Source organism: Mastomys coucha, unplaced genomic scaffold (genome assembly GCF_008632895.1).
Source record: "Mastomys coucha isolate ucsf_1 unplaced genomic scaffold, UCSF_Mcou_1 pScaffold8, whole genome shotgun sequence".
NCBI classification, from domain to species: Eukaryota; Metazoa; Chordata; class Mammalia; order Rodentia; family Muridae; genus Mastomys; species Mastomys coucha.
In genome coordinates this window covers 8,600,942-8,617,763 of record NW_022196914.1, presented here as the reverse complement: position 1 = coordinate 8,617,763, position 16,822 = coordinate 8,600,942, and the positions used below count along the sequence as shown (strand labels likewise).

At 44.8% G+C, this 16,822-nt stretch overlaps 2 long non-coding RNA genes across 5 annotated transcripts in view; one reads left to right on the top strand and one right to left on the bottom strand.

Moving 5' to 3' along the window:
• The window catches only part of LOC116083471, a 14,451-nt gene extending 771 nt beyond the window's left edge, over positions 1-13,680 (top strand). The window contains exons 2-7 of one of the 4 annotated variants that reach the window (XR_004115730.1): positions 141-371; positions 5,091-5,166; positions 9,735-9,833; positions 12,415-12,516; positions 13,089-13,229; positions 13,392-13,680. This is a non-coding gene — a long non-coding RNA (uncharacterized LOC116083471). The remainder of the gene's footprint in view (positions 1-140; positions 372-5,090; positions 5,167-9,734; positions 9,834-12,414; positions 12,517-13,088; positions 13,230-13,391) is intronic. The other 3 variants (XR_004115731.1, XR_004115732.1, XR_004115733.1) reach the window with 3 other exon arrangements.
• Positions 6,410-16,822, bottom strand: part of LOC116083472 — a 32,078-nt gene continuing 21,665 nt past the window's right edge. Inside the window, exons 2-4 of the long non-coding RNA XR_004115734.1 lie at positions 10,905-11,064; positions 8,238-8,332; positions 6,410-6,511 (exon numbers count right to left, since the gene is read on the bottom strand). This is a non-coding gene — a long non-coding RNA (uncharacterized LOC116083472). The remainder of the gene's footprint in view (positions 6,512-8,237; positions 8,333-10,904; positions 11,065-16,822) is intronic.

Genomic DNA, 16,822 nt, shown 5'->3' with positions numbered 1-16,822 from the left:
CCCCCCCCCTCTTTCTTTCTTTCTTTTTTTATTCAGTAACTCCCTAGAAAACCTTGTAAAGTTATTTACTGAAAACCATGTTCCAAATTAGTAGTTCAAAAATGCTTATTTTAGTTGCTTGCTCTTCTGTGGTTTGGCAGCTCCGGCTGGAATCAACTAGGGAACTTGCTGGGGTCTGACGGAGTCACCCGCACAGCTGCATTTTGCTTGACCTTGATATGAACTTGGCCTCACCCAATGGCAGTAGGCTAACCCATATGTGTAGAGGAGACTGGCCTCATTTGAGTTCCAAGAAGAGAAGTTGCAAGGCTCAAAAGTTGTATAGAAGTAATTGCTGGTGCCACATTTTATTGATCAAAATAGACCCTGAGGTGAGTTGAGTGAGAAAGAGGTGAACTACACCTCTTTTCCTTTCTAAAACTGCTCAAATTCAAATCTACAAACATTTCAGGATTTACCTGACAGCAAGCTGGATGTGGTAACTCATATCTGTACTGTGAACTTGAGAGCTGAGGCAGGAGGACTGTCATAAGTGCAAGACCAGCCTAGGTGTCATATGAATTCCAGCCTCCCCCCAAAGTAATTTATCTGATAGTATAAAAACTATCAATCCTAATATACAAGATAACTTATTAAAGATTTAAAAGTGGGAGCTGGTAAGTTGGCTTAGCGGTTAAGAGCACTGACTGTTCATCCAGAGGACCATTCAGTTCTTGGCACCCACGTGGCAGCTCACAACTGTGTGTAAGTCCAGTTCCCTGAGGCCTTCTGACACCCTCACAGAGATAGACAGACATACAGGCAAAACACCAATGCACATAAAATAAAAATACATCCTTTAAAAAAAAAGATTTAAAAGTTTGGGAGCAGAAGAGAAGGCTCAGCGGTTAAGAGCAGTCAGTGTTCTTCCAGAAGTCCTGAGTTTAATTCCCAGCAACCACATGGTGGCTCACAACCATCTGCAATGCCCTCTTCTGGTGTGTCTGAAGGCAGCAATTTATATGTACTCATATAAATAAAATAAATAAATCTTTTTAAAAAAGATTTAAGCCAGGCAGTGGTGGCCATGCCTTTAATCCCAGCACTTAGAAGGCAGAAACAGGAGGATTTCTGAGTTTGAGGCCAGCTGGTCTACAGAGTGAGTTCCAGGGCAGCCAGGGTTATACAGAGAAACCCTGTCTCAAAAAACAAAAACAAAAAAACAACAACAAACAAACAAAAGATTTAAAAATGTTTAACATTTATTTTTGGCATGTGTAAATATATGTGTTAGTATGCACATTCACATGTATGGGCACATGTGTTTATGCAGGTGCATATGCATATACATGAGAGTTAAGTGGAAGCCAGAGGTTGCTATCAGGTGTCTTCTTCAATTGTTCTTCATTATATATTTTGAGGCACATTCTTTCACTTGAACCCAGACCTCACTGATTAGGCTAGTCTACCTAAGCCACCTTGCTCTAGGGATCTCCTGTCTTCACCTTCTGAGTGCTAGGATTATAGACAGGCCACCATTCTGGGTGCAGGGGATCCAAACTCTAGATCCCATGATTGTACGGCAAGCATTTCAAAGGAGTTGGTTAAACTCTGCTGGTATGCAATCCCTACTATGAATGTCTTCACATGTTAGGGTTAAATATTGCTAGATTTATTCCCAGTAAGTTGCTGTGGCTCGGAATGGTTTGTCCTCAGCAAAATTCATGTTGAAATTGGCTTTAGCAACATAATAGAGTTGGGAGGCGGGGTCTTGAGAAATCAATGTCTTCCTTGCAATAATTAATTAGTTTTTACAAGAACCTTTCAGAGAACCCTCGGTAAAGTGTCTGACCCTTTATCTCTTCTTCTTTCAGTCCTTGCTCTCGGAACTGCTTCTGTCACATGATGCAGATTCAGGCACAGAATCCCAAACCTCCCAGGCTCCAGAAGTATGAGCCAAAACAAACCTCTTTTCTTTCCAGATTTCCTACTGCTAACGATTCCGTTACAGCAACAGGAAACAAACTCGACCTAAGTATTTACCTGAAATATTGCTAGCGGTTTTTCTTTTTTTCTCTCACCGTTTTTGTTTTTGTGTTTTGCTTTTTTTAATACAGATCTTGCTGTATGGTTAAGCTAGCTAGCCTCAGACAGTGGTCTGCCCTAGCCTCTGTGGTGTTTGATTTTGATTGTTGATTTAAGAGGATCCAGCAGGCAAACCTCTGGGCATGTCTTTGAAGGGCTTTCCAGATTAGGTTAACTGAGGTGCGAATACCCACCCTAGTTACTGGTCCCGGTCTGAGTAAAAAGGAGAAAACACACTGACCTTCGGCATCCATTCCTCTGCTTCCTGACGGTGGATGTTGTGGGACCAGCTGCCTCCCGATGCTGTTGGCATACTGTCCCTGCCAGAATGGACTGTTCTAGCTAGAACTGTAGCTGAAAATAAGCTTTCTCCTCTTTCCTTCTGTAAGTTGTTTTTTGAAGGAAACTGTCCTGCAGTTTCTCTTCTCCCGTGGGTGATTCACGAACTGGGGAAGTCGAGTTTCTGTGAAGATAAGCGGGTTAGGAGACAAGAGAACGACACCAAGTACCTTTATCAAGGTGTAATCTTTACTAAATGGACCAGGATATTTATAGCTAAGGCAGAACAATCCTTTGGCTTTTAGCATAGACGTGAGAACAGGGAAATAACATAGCAGTCTGTAAACAAACCTCTTCAAGCAAGGGCTTCAGGCAGGAAAGCGGATTAAAGGTTCAGTTCCTTTTGAAGTCCGGGCTACCAGTTCTGTCTATGATCTCTGGTGCTGTCTCCAGTCTTTCACACCTGATGCACCAAGTAGAGCTGCTGCCTCAGGCACCCCGTTGCACTGGCCAGAGCAGCTCAGCGGGGACATTACATTGTAGAGCTGCTGCCTCCGGCACCCCGTTGCACTGGCCAGAGTAGCTCAGCGGGGACTTTACAGTTTTTGTCAAATGTTTTGTTGCAACAATGAGAAAAGTTAATCAGTACAGTTAATCAATACAATCCCTAGAATGTGGATTACAGGCATAGGACAGTAGCCCTATCTCAATTTTTTGTTTGTTTGTTTGGTTAAATTTAGAAATTTTTTGTTTTGTTTTTCAAGACAAGTTTTCTCTGTGTAATCCTGACTGCCCTAGAACTTGCTCTGTAGACAAAGCTAGCCTCGAACTCAAAAGATCCGCCTGCCTCTGTCTCCCAAGTACTGGGACTAAAGGCATGTGCCACCACTGCCCAGTTCAACTTTTAATTTTAATAAATATTTCAAAGCACTTGGTAAGAAAGTCATAAATGGGGCTGGAGAGATGGCTCAGAAGTTTAGAGTACTGACTGCTGTTTCAGAGGTCCTGAGTTCAATTCCCAGCAACTACACGGTGGCTCAGAACCATCTGTAATGGGATCCAATGCCCTCTTCTGGTGTGTCTGAAGACATCTATAGTTGTCTAAAATAAATAAATAAGTAAATAAAATTAAAAAAAGAGAAAGTCATAAATGTGGCAAAGATCACTATGATTGGATTGTTTTAGGACCTTAGAGATGAGAAGTCTTGGGTTAGTGAGCTGACTAGGTGCTGGCTGCAAAAGCCTAGGGCCCTGTGCTCAATCAGAGCTCATGCTAAGGCAGAAAGAACACGGACTCCACAAGGTTGTCCTCTGCCCTACACATGAGCACCTAGCATGCATGCGTATTGCATCACAGACACACACTACCCAAAATCCAGAACAACAAAGGTCTATAGTACTACGTGTGATTTTATATCTCTAACATGGAGAAAGTCACAAAGCCAACACATGGCAAATAGGATATTAACCAACTGTCTTAGTCAAAGTTTCTGTGGCTGTGATGAAACACCATGACCAAAGCAGCTTGGGGAGGAAAGGGTTTATTTGGCTTATACTTCCACATCATTACTCCTCATTAAAGGAAATTAAGACAGGAACTCAAACTGGGCCAGCACCTGGAGGCAGGAGCTGATGCAGAGGCCATAGAGGGTGCTGTTTACTGGCTTGCTCCTTGTGGCTTGCACAGCCTGTTTTCTCATAGAACCCAGGCCCACCAGCTGACGGATTGTACCACCCATAATGAGCTGGGCTCTCCCCCATCCAACATTAATTAAGAAAATGCCCTACAGGATTGTGTATTGCCTGATTTTTTTTAAAATTCTTTTTTAAAAAGAATTATTTTTATGCCCATTTGATGTTTTGTCTGTATGTATGTCTATGTGAGGGGTGTTGGATCCTGGAGTTACAGACAGTTGTGAGCTGCCGTGTGGATGCTGGAAATTGAACCCAGGTCCTCCCGAAGAGCAGCCAGTGCTCTTAATTCTGAGCCATCTCTCCAATCCCAATACAGCCTGATCTAATAGAGGCATTTTCTTAAAAAAAAAAAAAAAAAAAAAAAAAAAAAAAAAAAAGTCAGGAAATCAGAACTGTCCTCCATTTCAGGTAGAAATATATAAAACATTGCTCTCTAGTGGTTCCTCTCCTCTGACGACATAGCCTGGCCACATCTGCCTATGTATGAAATAAGCATATAAAAGTGTTTAATGTCACAGCATTGTTTGAGGAAGGAAAAGGTTAGAAACAATTATCAGAGATGCTCTCTCCTGCAACAGATGGGAGCAAATACAGGAAGCCACATTATGCAGAGAGAAAAGGAGAAAGAGATCTTGTAACACACAGCTCTAAATGGGATAGCTGTGTCAAAACCCTTCCCTCAGAGCTCGGGGAATTCTATGGCAGAGGAGGCAGAAAGACTGGAAGATCCAGAGGGGACAGAGGACACCAGGAGAATAAGGCTCTCTGAACCAAGTGAGCAAAACCCATATGAATGCGCAGACGGAAGCTATGAGCCAAGGGCTGCCACCGGTCTGCACTAGGCCCTCTGCGTAGGTACTATAGCTCTCCGTAGTGTTTTTGTGAGACTCCTCAGTGTACAGATGCGTGGATCTCTGACTACTGTGCCTTCTCTCGGGGATCTGTTTCTTCTGTTGGGTTATTAACTTCGATGTGATGTCTTTTTGTTTTATCTTATTCTACTTCCGGTGATTACGATTTGTCGTCGCTTCGAAACCTGCTCTTTTCTAAAGAGAGGCAGAAAGGAAGTGGATCTGGATTGGAGGGGAGATAGGGAGGAGCTGCGAGGAGTACGAGGAGGGGGAAAAGGTAATCTGGATAAATTTTATGAAAAAACCCTATTTTTCTAAAGATTTATTTATTTTATGTATATGAGTACACAGTGTAGCTGTACAGATGGTTGTGAGCCTTCATCTGGTTGTTGGGAGTTGAATTTAGGACCTCTGCTCGCTCTGGTCAACCCCACTCACTCCAATCAGCCCCCGTTTACTCCAGTCAACCAAAAAAAAAAAAGGCTATTTTATTTTATTTTTTTTTTGGTTTTTCGAGACAGGATTTCTCTGTATAGCTCTGGCTGTCCTGGAACTCACTCTGTAGACCAGGCTGGCCCCGAACTCAGAAATCCACCTGCCTCTGCCTTCCAAGTGCTGGAATTAAAGGCGTGTGCCACTACTGCCGGGCAAAAAAGCTATTTTTAAAAAAGATTTATTTATTTATATTTTATATGTATGAGTAGCTGTACAGATGGTCGTGAGCCATCATGTATGTGGCTGCTGAGAATTGAACTCAGGACGCCCCGCTCGCTCCGGTCTGCTCACTCTAGCGTAATACACTGTAGCTGTCTTCAGATGCACCAGAAGAGAGTGTCAGATCTCATTATGGGTGGTTGAGCCACCATGTAGTTGCTGGGATCCGAACTCAGGACCTTCAGAAGAGCAGTCAGTGCTCTTGCCTGCTGAGCCATCTCACCAGCCCCCAAAAAGCTATTTTTAATGAAGGGAAATACCAAATAAGACAAAAGAATAACTGGGCAGTGGTGGCACACGCCTTTAATCCCAGCACTTGGGGGGCAGAGGCAGGCGGATTTCTGAGTTCGAGGCCAGCCTGGTCTACAGAGTGATTTCCAGGACAGTCAGGACTAAACAGAGAAACTCTATCTCAAAAAACCAAAAAAGAAAAAAAGTAAAAAGAACAACAGAACCGAATCTCAGTGTCTCCCTGTTGTAAGGGGCATTGTTCACTTACGCTGTTAGGCCACAGCCATGTCACGGACCCCAATGCCTCAGGCCCATAAGAAATGGCAAGGCTTTCCTTCCTGGTCCAACTGCAGCTGTAGATAGTATATGCAGAAAATGGCCACGGCTGCTTTCTCCCCTACCCCCTCACCTCTCAGCCCTGTGGTTCTAAGGCCTTGAATGCTGCCGCCCAACAAACACTGCTCCCACTGAGGCTAGCTGAACCCGCTCCGCCTCCTCCCTTGTTCAGCTGCATGCAGTCTCCTCGGCTCCCCGTTCACCTGTATGTAAGAAGCACACCGAGACTGTGGACTCTTGAGCTTTCTTCACCTTAGAGAGCCAGTCCACCCGATTGCAGCTTTTCTGTGTGTTTATATGGGTGTCTTTTCTTCATTCTCTCAACTCAGTCGGGTTCCTCCCTGATGATCAGGGTGGATGAGACACAGAAAGACAGAAAAAAATCAACAGGAGTCACAGGATGTGGGAATTAGCACAGGGAGGTAGGTTAACATTGGGGTCATAAGTTATTTGTACTATGAAGCAGATTTTTTTTTTTTAATTTATATAGGTGTGTGTTTGTATTCAGTCTTATGTTTGCCTTTTGAAATGTCAGCTCTACTGAGACATAATCCATATACCGCATAGTTTATCCAAATGGTACAAGTGGCTTTCGGCATATTCACAAAATTGTAAGCCATCACCCCAACAATTTAGACCACTTCCGTCATTCCCCTTCTCCCCAAATGCATGTCCACTAGCAGATGTTTCCCCGACCTGCCCCAGCACACCCTCTTCTCCTTCCTGCCTCTGTGGATCTACATGCCTGTGAAATGAGGTGTTGGCTCCTGTTTTCTCTTCCTGACAATTGTCTCCCTGTACAAATTTAATCCATGTGTTTCCTTACAGCTACTTCTGCTTACTCTTACTCTGCAGCAATGCAAACATCCCCAACTGTCACCATACTTTATTTAGCCTCATTTCTATAAATGTGCTGTGGCAGTAACAAATGACATCTGCCAACTTCCCATGGCCATTGTCCTGAGCTGACATGGGATTTCTCACTAGTTCCCGGTTGTGTCCCCTCCAGCTCTGTCTCTCCCCATGCATTGCCTGCCACAGAGCAGCACTCCTCTTCGCAGGGTATAATCCTGGGACCACTGTCTGTCTGTCTGTCTGTCTCTGTATCCTCCCCCCACCCCCGTGTGTGTATGTGTGAGTGTGTGTGTGTGAGTGAGTGTGTGAGTGTGTATCTCCTTCTTTCTCTCTTCCTGTGTACATGCTATGGTACTTGTGTGGAGGTGAGAGAACAACTTTGGAGAGACAGTTCTAGACCACCATGAGGTCTAGAGATATAACTCAGGTTTTCAGGGTGGGCAGCCACAGTTTTTCCCTGCTGAGTCATCTCCCAGCCCTCTAGTTACTTCTAGTACCTAATAAAATGTCAACGTTATGTAAAAACCTGCTCTATTGCATTTGTTAGAGAATAATGACAAGAACTTCATTTCTTTCTCATGTTCTTTAGTTGGACAATGGCTAAATTTGCAGATTCAAGTTTAGATTCAAAGGGAGAGAGACAACTGTGTTTACCTGTATTCAACTTGAAACCTATTAACCAAATCTGTCTATGCTATTTCTCAAAACCAAAAACTTGTGACCAAGTCTATATGCGTAGACTCTTTCACTCCCTTATGTCCTTTCCAAATCAAGGGATAATGCCATTTCCCATTTTTTTAAGCCATAGCAGCCCCTGAGACTACCTCAAGCTTTTATAGAAATTGACTACACAACCTGTGCAGTTAGACCACCAAAACACAGCAGTCTGCTTGCTTTGTTCTTTCAGGAGGCTGACTTTAGGATGGCGGCCAACAAGTTGCAAGGCTAGTGCCCTGTGGGAGGCTAGTGCCCTGTGGGAGACTAGTGTCCTGTGGGAGGCTGGTGCCCCGTGGGAGGCTGGTACCCTGTGGGAAGCTCGTGTAGACAAGGAGTGGGGTCTGTGAACCATAGCTCTCACCGAGCTTTCAGACAACCGGCCATGTATATAAACTATCTTGAAAAGGAGCCTTTAGCCCTGGGTTCTCTCTGCCAATGCCCCATGGGACACATGTAACCACTGAGTCACGAGGGATAGAGAACTGAAGGACTTACCAGAAATTGGGTGTTGGTGCTAGAGATATAGCTCAGTGTGGAGTGCTTGCTATGTGCACAGGGCGAAGGAAGGGTTTGCTCCCCAGGGATGCAAACTGAGCAAAAGAAAAGACATAGAAGGAATTGAATCAATTCAGGAGCCAGAGGCAGATAGAGCTCTAAGTTCTAGGCCAGCCTGGCCTACAAAGCAAGTTCCAGGGCTACACAGAGAAAGCCTGCCTTGAAAAAACTAAACAAACAAACAAATAGGGGCTGGTGAGATGGCTCAGTGGGGAAGAGCACCGACTGCTCTTCAGAAGGTCATGAGTTCAAATCCCAGCAACTACATGATGGCTCACAACCACCCATAATGAGATCTGACGCCCTTGTCTGGTGCGTCTGAAGACAGCTACAGTGTACTTACATATAATAAATAAATAAATCTTTAAAAAAAAAACCAAGTAGATAATTGAATCAAGAGGAGAGGAGAAAAAGTTTTCAATCTCCTTCAAATCAGGATCTGACACTACATTCACGCACCACTTAACTACAGGAAGTTCTGAGAAAATCATCTCATTTGGAAGAGGGTTAGTTTGGGTCTGGTATAGCTCAGGCTGGCCTTAAACTCTCTGTGTGTGGCCACATACACAGATGGCGGCCTTGAAATCCTGATCCTCCATCACTCATCTCCAAAGGGTTGGGTTACAGAGGCAGAATACCACCATTCTCAACTGAGAATAGTGTCTTAAGCGATTCCACCTTTGTGCAACCATCACAGTGTGCACACATGTAAAGCTAGACAGCTAAGATGTCAATAGGAAATATACTCTTAGGACGTCTGTAAAATCATCTGCGGCCCATCTTAGTATGTCTACATTACTTCCTTCCTCTGGAAGTTACTCCATATCAGTAATGGGAACTCATTCTAGCACCCATAACTCCCCCACCAGCTTTCTTTACCCAATTGAGTAACTCAGCAAGAGTGGACACTATAGCTCGTTTTGTATGCTGGAGACTTTAGGAAAAACACTCATCAGTGGACACCAGGGACAAGAGCCATCAGACTGAGAGAACTCTATTCACTAGAGTAGTAGCTATAGTAGGCTGGAGAGACTGCATGGATACTGAGTTCAGTACCCAGAACCCATATATAAAACACTGGGAATAGTGGCCCAGCACTTGTAACCTCAGGGCTGTAGAGGCTGAGACCCGCAGACCTCTGAGGCTCACTGGCCAGCCCCAGAACCTAATGAGAGATCCTGTCCCCCAAACCAAGATGAGGATTGGGGGAAAGGCTCAGTGGATTAGGCAGTTACAGTGGAAGCTTAAGGACCTCAGCTCAGATCCTCAGAATCCACATAAAACCCAGAGCTCCTACTGGGAGGTGGGGGATAGAGATAGGGTCCTCAGGGGCTTAGAGGCCTGGCTTACAAAGCTCAAGAAGCACAAAATACATATAAAAGAACGCTGGTCCCAAAGCAAAGAGCTATCCCAACTGACTGTTCACGTCTGTTACAGATTGAGTAAAGCACGGAACAAGAGACCCTGCTTCAAACAAGATAGAGAGCAGGAACTCACCCCTGAAGTCATCCTCTGGCCTCCAACATGTATGCCATGGTATGTGCATGCCTGCATGCATACAGGTACACGTGTACACACGTGGAGATGAAAGGGAGAAAGAAAGGAAAGAAGGAGGGAAGGAAAGAGGGAGGGAGAGGGAAGGAGGGAGGGAGGAAAGGAGAGAGGAAGGGGTAGATGGCTCCATAGGAATGATATCTGGCCTCTGGCCTTTGCGTGCACCTCAGTACCCTCCCTCCCCTTCCACACCTCTCCCCCACAGAAGAGATCAGGAATCAGGGCCTGGAGAGCTCGCTCAGCAGTAGAGTACTGGTTTATCTTCCAGGGGACCTGGCTTCAATTCACCCACCAGGCAGCACATAACCACCTATAATTCCAACCCTAGACAATCTAATCCCTTCTTTTGGCTTCTGTGGGCATGAGGCATTCATGTGGTGCACAGACATGAACACACATAAAATAAAATAATAAAATAAAATAAAAGATTTTTAAAGATACCTTCATTGTACTCTCAGTTTGACAATGTATACCTCTCAGAGACAACTATTTTTTTTTTCTTTTTAAACTTTTAAAAATTACATTTAGTGTGTGTGTGTGTGTGTGTGTGTGTGTGTGCTCGCGTGCAGTATGGAGTTCACATATGCATACATGTGATGATGGTATGTCTCAAACCCAGGACAAATGGCTAACTGAGGTGCCTGTTTAGCATATCAAAGCAGACCCAGCTACCAGCATTCCAGAGTCCCTACCTGTTAGAGGGTATGGCAGGAATACCCGCCCCCACCCTAAACTTCTCAGGCCCCCGGGATGGGACTGCTCTTCTTCCAGCCGCCCTTTCTTGTATAATATAATCCAGCCATTTGTGACTTGTGACCTGGTTTTTTTTTTTTGTCTGTCCCTTACCCTCCTGGCAAAACCTTCTTGGTCTCTTGGCTCTTTCCTTCCCTCATCTCCTCACGTGGTCCACTCGGTGTCATGTTCACTCTGGACTCTCCCAGATGCCCCTGCCTCTGGCTATGCCCTCCCTTTCATCGACAATAAACTTTCTTCTCCAGCAAACCTAGGAGCAGTCATGTCCCCCTTTCTTATTTCTTATTTTCATTCACATACCACTGTTCCAGTGTGGAAGTAAGAGGACACCTTGCAGGAAGCCAGCGTTCTCTTCTTCCACCGGGGACCTTCATCCACTGCGCCTGCCATCCCACCTGCCCTCCCTCATCTTCGCAGCCTGAAGCTGTTCTTCGGCATTTCTCTCTACCGCCACACTGGCCTGTAAAGAATCAGAGTCAGTTAATTTAAGAACTGTTACCTAGCAGTTGCAGCCTAGTGTATCCTCATGCCTTGACTGAGGTTTGGGGTCCTCTGGGAGGAGGTAAGCCAAGTGGTGGGCACGTAATGGCTTCTGGTGGCATCTTAGTTGGAGACGCCCTGTCAGATGGCCCCTGGAGAAGTTAAAGTTAACTGATCACCTGATCCATGTTATCTGGTGTCTCCACTAAATACTTATAATTTTCTCCTTGTAAATGGCAAAGCTGTCTCCTGAGAAACACATACGAACTGAGGAAATACCTGTTCGGTAGCAGACATTATGTCTAGACTCAGCCAAAGTTTTGCTTCCTGCCAAAGTTTGTTTGTTTGTTTTGGGAACTGTGAAGATTGCAACAATGTTTCAATATAGTTTACCCTCCACTGACCTGCTTATTTTCCCTTTCACCTCTGTTTGTGAATTCACCTAACAGTGTGAGTGGATGGGTTCCCTGTGTGTGTGTGTGTGTGTGTGTGTGTGTGTGTGTGTGTGTATGTGTGTGTGTGTGTGTGTGTGTGTGTAACAGTGTGAGTGGATGGGTTCCATATGTGTGTGTGTGGGGGGGTGTATGTATACGGAAGCGAGTAGTGTACATCTGTGTGGTATGGGCATGTACCCCTGTGCACAGAGGCCAGAGGAGTAACACCCTGTGTCCTGCTTTCATTTCCATGAGACAGGGTCTCCTCCTGAACCTGGAGCTAGGCCAACTACCAGAAAATCCCAGGACTGTCTCTCAGCCCCACCATAACACTAGGGCTGCAGGGTTGAATTGCCGCGCCTGGCTTGTTACGTGGGGTTTGGGATTTGAATCTACTGAGCTATCTCCCCAGTCCTGCTGAATTGGAAGACCTAGGCGTGGAGAGGGAAAGTAAGGATAAAATTTGTTTTTATGTCAGGCTGGGCATCTTACTGGCTAGGCACTGGTCTAGTATCACAAGGCTCTGGGTTCAGTCGCTAGTGTTGGGGGAAGAAAAAAAACTGGGCAGGGAAAATTTTTGATTAAAGTATACAGGATAATCCGAGTGAAAATGAAATAACTGGCATCTTGAGTCAGATTTAAATAATTCATTTTCATTAATGTGATTTGAATGAGAATGATCTCCCCTCTGCGCCCCCCCCCCCCCCCAGGCTCATGTTTGAATGTTTGGTCCCAATGATTAGAACTGCTTGGAGACTGTTGGGAGGTGTGGTCTTGTTGTGGTGGGCGTGGCCTCGTTGGAGTCGTTCTAGCCTTGTTGGAGGTGTGTCACTAGGGGTGGGCTTTGAGGTTTCAAAAGCTTAAGTAAGGCCCAGGCTCTCTTCCTTGGCTTGCAGCTTGAGGATCAGATGTGAGCTCTGAGCTACTTCTCCAGCAGCATGGACCTGCCGCCATGCTCTCAGACGTGATGATCATAGACTAACCATCTGAAACTATAAGTAAGCTCCCAACCGAATGCTTTCTTCTATAAGTTGCCTTGGTCACCACATCTCTTCACATCAATAGAACAGTAACTAAAACAATCAAGATGTATATCTATACATTAAAACTTTTTAAAATTTATTTTATGTGTATGAGTACACTGTAGTTGTACAGATGTCCATGAGCCATCATGTGGCTGCTAGGTATTGAACTCAGGACGGCCCTGCTTGCTCTGGCATAATACATTGTAGCTGTCTTCAGACGCACCAGAAGAGGGCGTCAGATCTCATTACAGGTGGTTGTGAGCCACCATGTGGTTGCTGGGATTGGAACTCAGGACCTTCGGAGGAGCAGTCAGTGCTCTTACCCACTGAGCTATCTCGCCAGCCCCACATTTAAACTTTTTACTTATTTAATTTTATGTGCTTTGGTGTGAGGTGTCCTATCCTCAGGAATTGGAGTTATAGACAATTGTGGGGTGTCACATGGGTGCTGGGGATTGAACCTGGGTCCTCTGGAAGAACAACCAGTGCTCTTAACCACGGAACCATCTCTGCAGTCCCCTAATCAGCATATATGTGTCCTCCAGCTTTGTGTTTATGTTGTGAGTACTGATGTCAGTCCAGCAGAGAGAGATCAGTGCAGAAGAGGCCAATTACTGCCTGCGTACGAAGTTAAAAATACTGGTGACACCTCCGCAGACTCCCTACCAGCCCGACATTCTTATCAGGTATGTGTGTGTGTGGGAGGGTGCACATGTATGCAGATGTGTGTGTGTATGTGTGTGTGTGTGTGTGTGTGCACGCACGCGGAGGCCAGAGGTCAATCTCAGGCATTGTCCCTCAGGAGTCATCTTCTTTGTATTTTGAAATCCTGTCTCTCATTGGCTTAGATGTCTGCAGGGAGGCTGAGTGGCCAATGAAGACCGGGGATCTGTCTGTCTCTGCATCCTCAGCACTGGGATTGTAAGTGCCACCACACCCAACTTTCAAGTAGATGCTAGGGAGTTACCTCAGGTCCCTACACTTTACAGGGCTAGCACTTTACCTAGCTCCCCAGCTCCTAATCCGAATTTAACCTCTAACGTCATGGAATCTTCATGGTATGATTTATGGCTTTTCAACCACATTTTAATTTGTATGACTAAGTAATGCCTGCTGGTTTATTATATAAAATACAAACTTGGCTGTGCAAAAAAACATATGCTTGCCTAGTATAATTGGACTTAATGGCTATCTAAAGCCTTCCTTTTGCCTTTGTCTGAAAACATAATCCCCATTTGGGGGCAGAACTACCAATTTACCTGATTTAGTTTTTTTTTTTTCTTTCACTTCTCAGAGTTGCTGTAGAGGGAGATAGGCTTAAGAGAGAGAGCCTTGGGCAGGAGAGCTGTAGGGAGTTCCTGTAATTTTATACCTCCATATGTATTTTCAATGTAATTTGGTATATTAAATGTAATAGGTATATAGTTCAGTGGAAGAACACTAGCCTAGCCTGTGCAAAATTCTGAAGAGCTGAATCCTCAACATTTCCAAAGTCAAACAGACAAACAAGGAAACGATTAAATATAAGTTGGACTTTCCTCACCCTGGCAACAGGCTTTGGTCATCCTTGCATGGCATCTATCCACTCTGCCTTCTCTGTATTCTTCCACATGGTCAGCCCATATATCTGCCATACATAAATCTCCTTCCTATGGGACAACTACTTACAACCTACTTGGTTACAACTGCTGACCCCAGAAATAATGTGACAGCTATGAGGGTAAAGGCACCCACTGCAAGCTTGACAAGCAGATTTACACATGATAGAATGAGAAAAATGACTCCTGAAAACTGACCTCTGACCTCCACGCAGACACTATGGTACACACATGACCTCCTCCCCATAATAAATTGAGATGTCATTTAAAAAGAAAGGGGGTGAAAAAGGCACCCCTTTCATCCCAAAACTTGGGAGGCAGAAGCAGGCAGACTTCTGTGAATTCAAGGCCAGCCTGGTCTACAGAGTGAATTTCAGGACAGCCAGGACTAAACATAGAAACACTGTCTTTAAAACAACCAACCAACCAACAAACAAAAAAGAATTATTCTCATGATGGTACATACATGTAACCCCAGCTTATGTGGCAAGCCATAGCAGACAGAAGGTTGGGGCTAGCCTAGTCATAAACTTAATAAGATCCTGCTTCAAAATAAGAATGCGTTAAAGGGCTGGCTATGTTCTCAGTAGACTTGTGCTTCCCTAACTTAATCAAGGCCTTGCTTTGATCCCAGTATTTCAACCAACCAATCAAAATGATTCCCTAAAAGACACATCACAAACACACATCGTGGGATTCCTCCGGAAACTGGCCAGGGCAAGGGCTGCTCCAGAGAGACCTCAAGGTCAAACTGAGAAAACTTTGACAAGAAAGCTCTGCCTTGGGTTCAAAACAGTGTGTCTCTTACCCAAAACTCTTCAGTCACTTGGACTCCCTCAGAGCATTGTGTGGGTGTGGAGAAGGCCTGGCTGCTTCCTTCTTCCACTCTAGAACATCTTCCCCTCACAGCCCACCTCACCACCTGCTCTAGCACATCTTGTCCTTGGGCCACAAAGGAAAAGTGAGCAAATGGTTACAGGGTATCCAGCATAGAATACTGGTTTTTGGAGTTGGGGTTAGACCAATCAGAAGTCTTTGTTAGCCTTCTGGCAACTATACTGGGTCAGGATCCCAGTGAGGCACTGAGTCCCTCTCAGGGTGAGCTTTAAAGAACAAAGTCCATATCCTGGCTTGACATACTTCAGTTAACAAGAACAGTCAGCTAGAAGTGGAACTACAGAAGCCAAAAAAACAAGATTAGTACATTTAGGGACTTCCCAAGAACAATGGGTCTTTGCTTTTGTTTTGGCTGGTGGTGCTGTCTACAGGCTGAGTTTTACTGCCTGAGTGGTACTTTTATCATGGAATCAGTTGTGCTGAAGTCTGGGGGCCAACAAAAGCCAGGTGCCTATTAGGAATATGACCCTCTGTTCTCAGGTTCCTCAAATAAGTTCTATGAACTGTAGAGCAGAATAAGTTTCTCTGTTCACTCTTGGAACTCTGGGAGCAGAGAGGGTAAGAGCCAGACTCTGCCTTTGCTCCTCCTTCCCAGACTCAGTGGGTGATCTCTCTCTCTCTCTCTCCCTCTCCCTCTCCCTCTCCCTCTCCCTCTCCCTCTCCCTCTCCCTCTCTGTCTGTCTCTGTCTCTCTCTTGCCCTCTGTCTCTCCTCTCCTCTTCTCATTTCTTTACTTGCCTTTTCTCTTTTTCAAGCTCTCATATATCCCAAGCTTGCCTTGAACTAGATGTAAAGCCAATAATGACTTTGAATCTCTTTTCCTTCTGCCTCCACTATCTGAGTCCTGGAATCACATCCATGTGTCACCATACCCAGTTTATATGGTGCCAGGACCTCATGAATACAAGGCAAGCATTCTATCAACCATACTATATCCCTAGACTGAGAATTTTTAATCTAGATATGGTAGCTTAAACGGTTTGGCCCCCATAGATTCATGTGTTGGAATGCTTGGCCATAGGAAATGGCACTATTGGCCTTACTGGAGGAGGTGTGGCTTTGTTGGGGAAGTGCATCACTGTTAGGTGGGCTTTGAGGTCTCCTATGCTAAGGCTGTGTAATGTGGAATCCAGTCTCCTGATTTCTTTCTTTTCTTTCTTTTTTTTTTTTTAAAGATTTATTTATTTTATGTATATGAGTACACTGTAGTTGTCTTCAGACATATTGATCACATTGTAGATGGTTGTGATTCACCATGTGGTTGCTGGGAATTGAACTCAGGACCTTTGGAAGAGCAGTCAGTGCTCTTAATCACTGAGCCATCTCTCCAGGCTGCTTTCAGATCAAGATATAGAACTCTGGCTTCTCCATCACCATGTCTGATTGCAAGCTGTCATTTTTCCCCCACCATGATGATAATGGACTAAAGTTCTGAAACTGTAAGTCAGCACCAACAAAATGTTTGCCTTTATAAGAGTTGCCATGATCATGGGGTCTGTTCACAGCAATAGCAGCCCTAACTAAGACAGAAGAGTAGTGGTAGAGAAAGGGGCCCTGATACCTTCAGGGCCTGATCTGAACACTTACAGTGGCCTTCCTGATAGAATAAGAGGAAAATCTTGTTACAGGAGTGAAGACATCTGTTAAGTGTTTAACATGCTGACTGCCCCATTATCTCCGACAGATGAAGCATAGTACCCCATGTACACCATCTAGATACATGGTATCCCATAGACAGGATCTAAATCCTTGTAAAAGACTGTGTCTGTCTTCTCGGCATTGGTT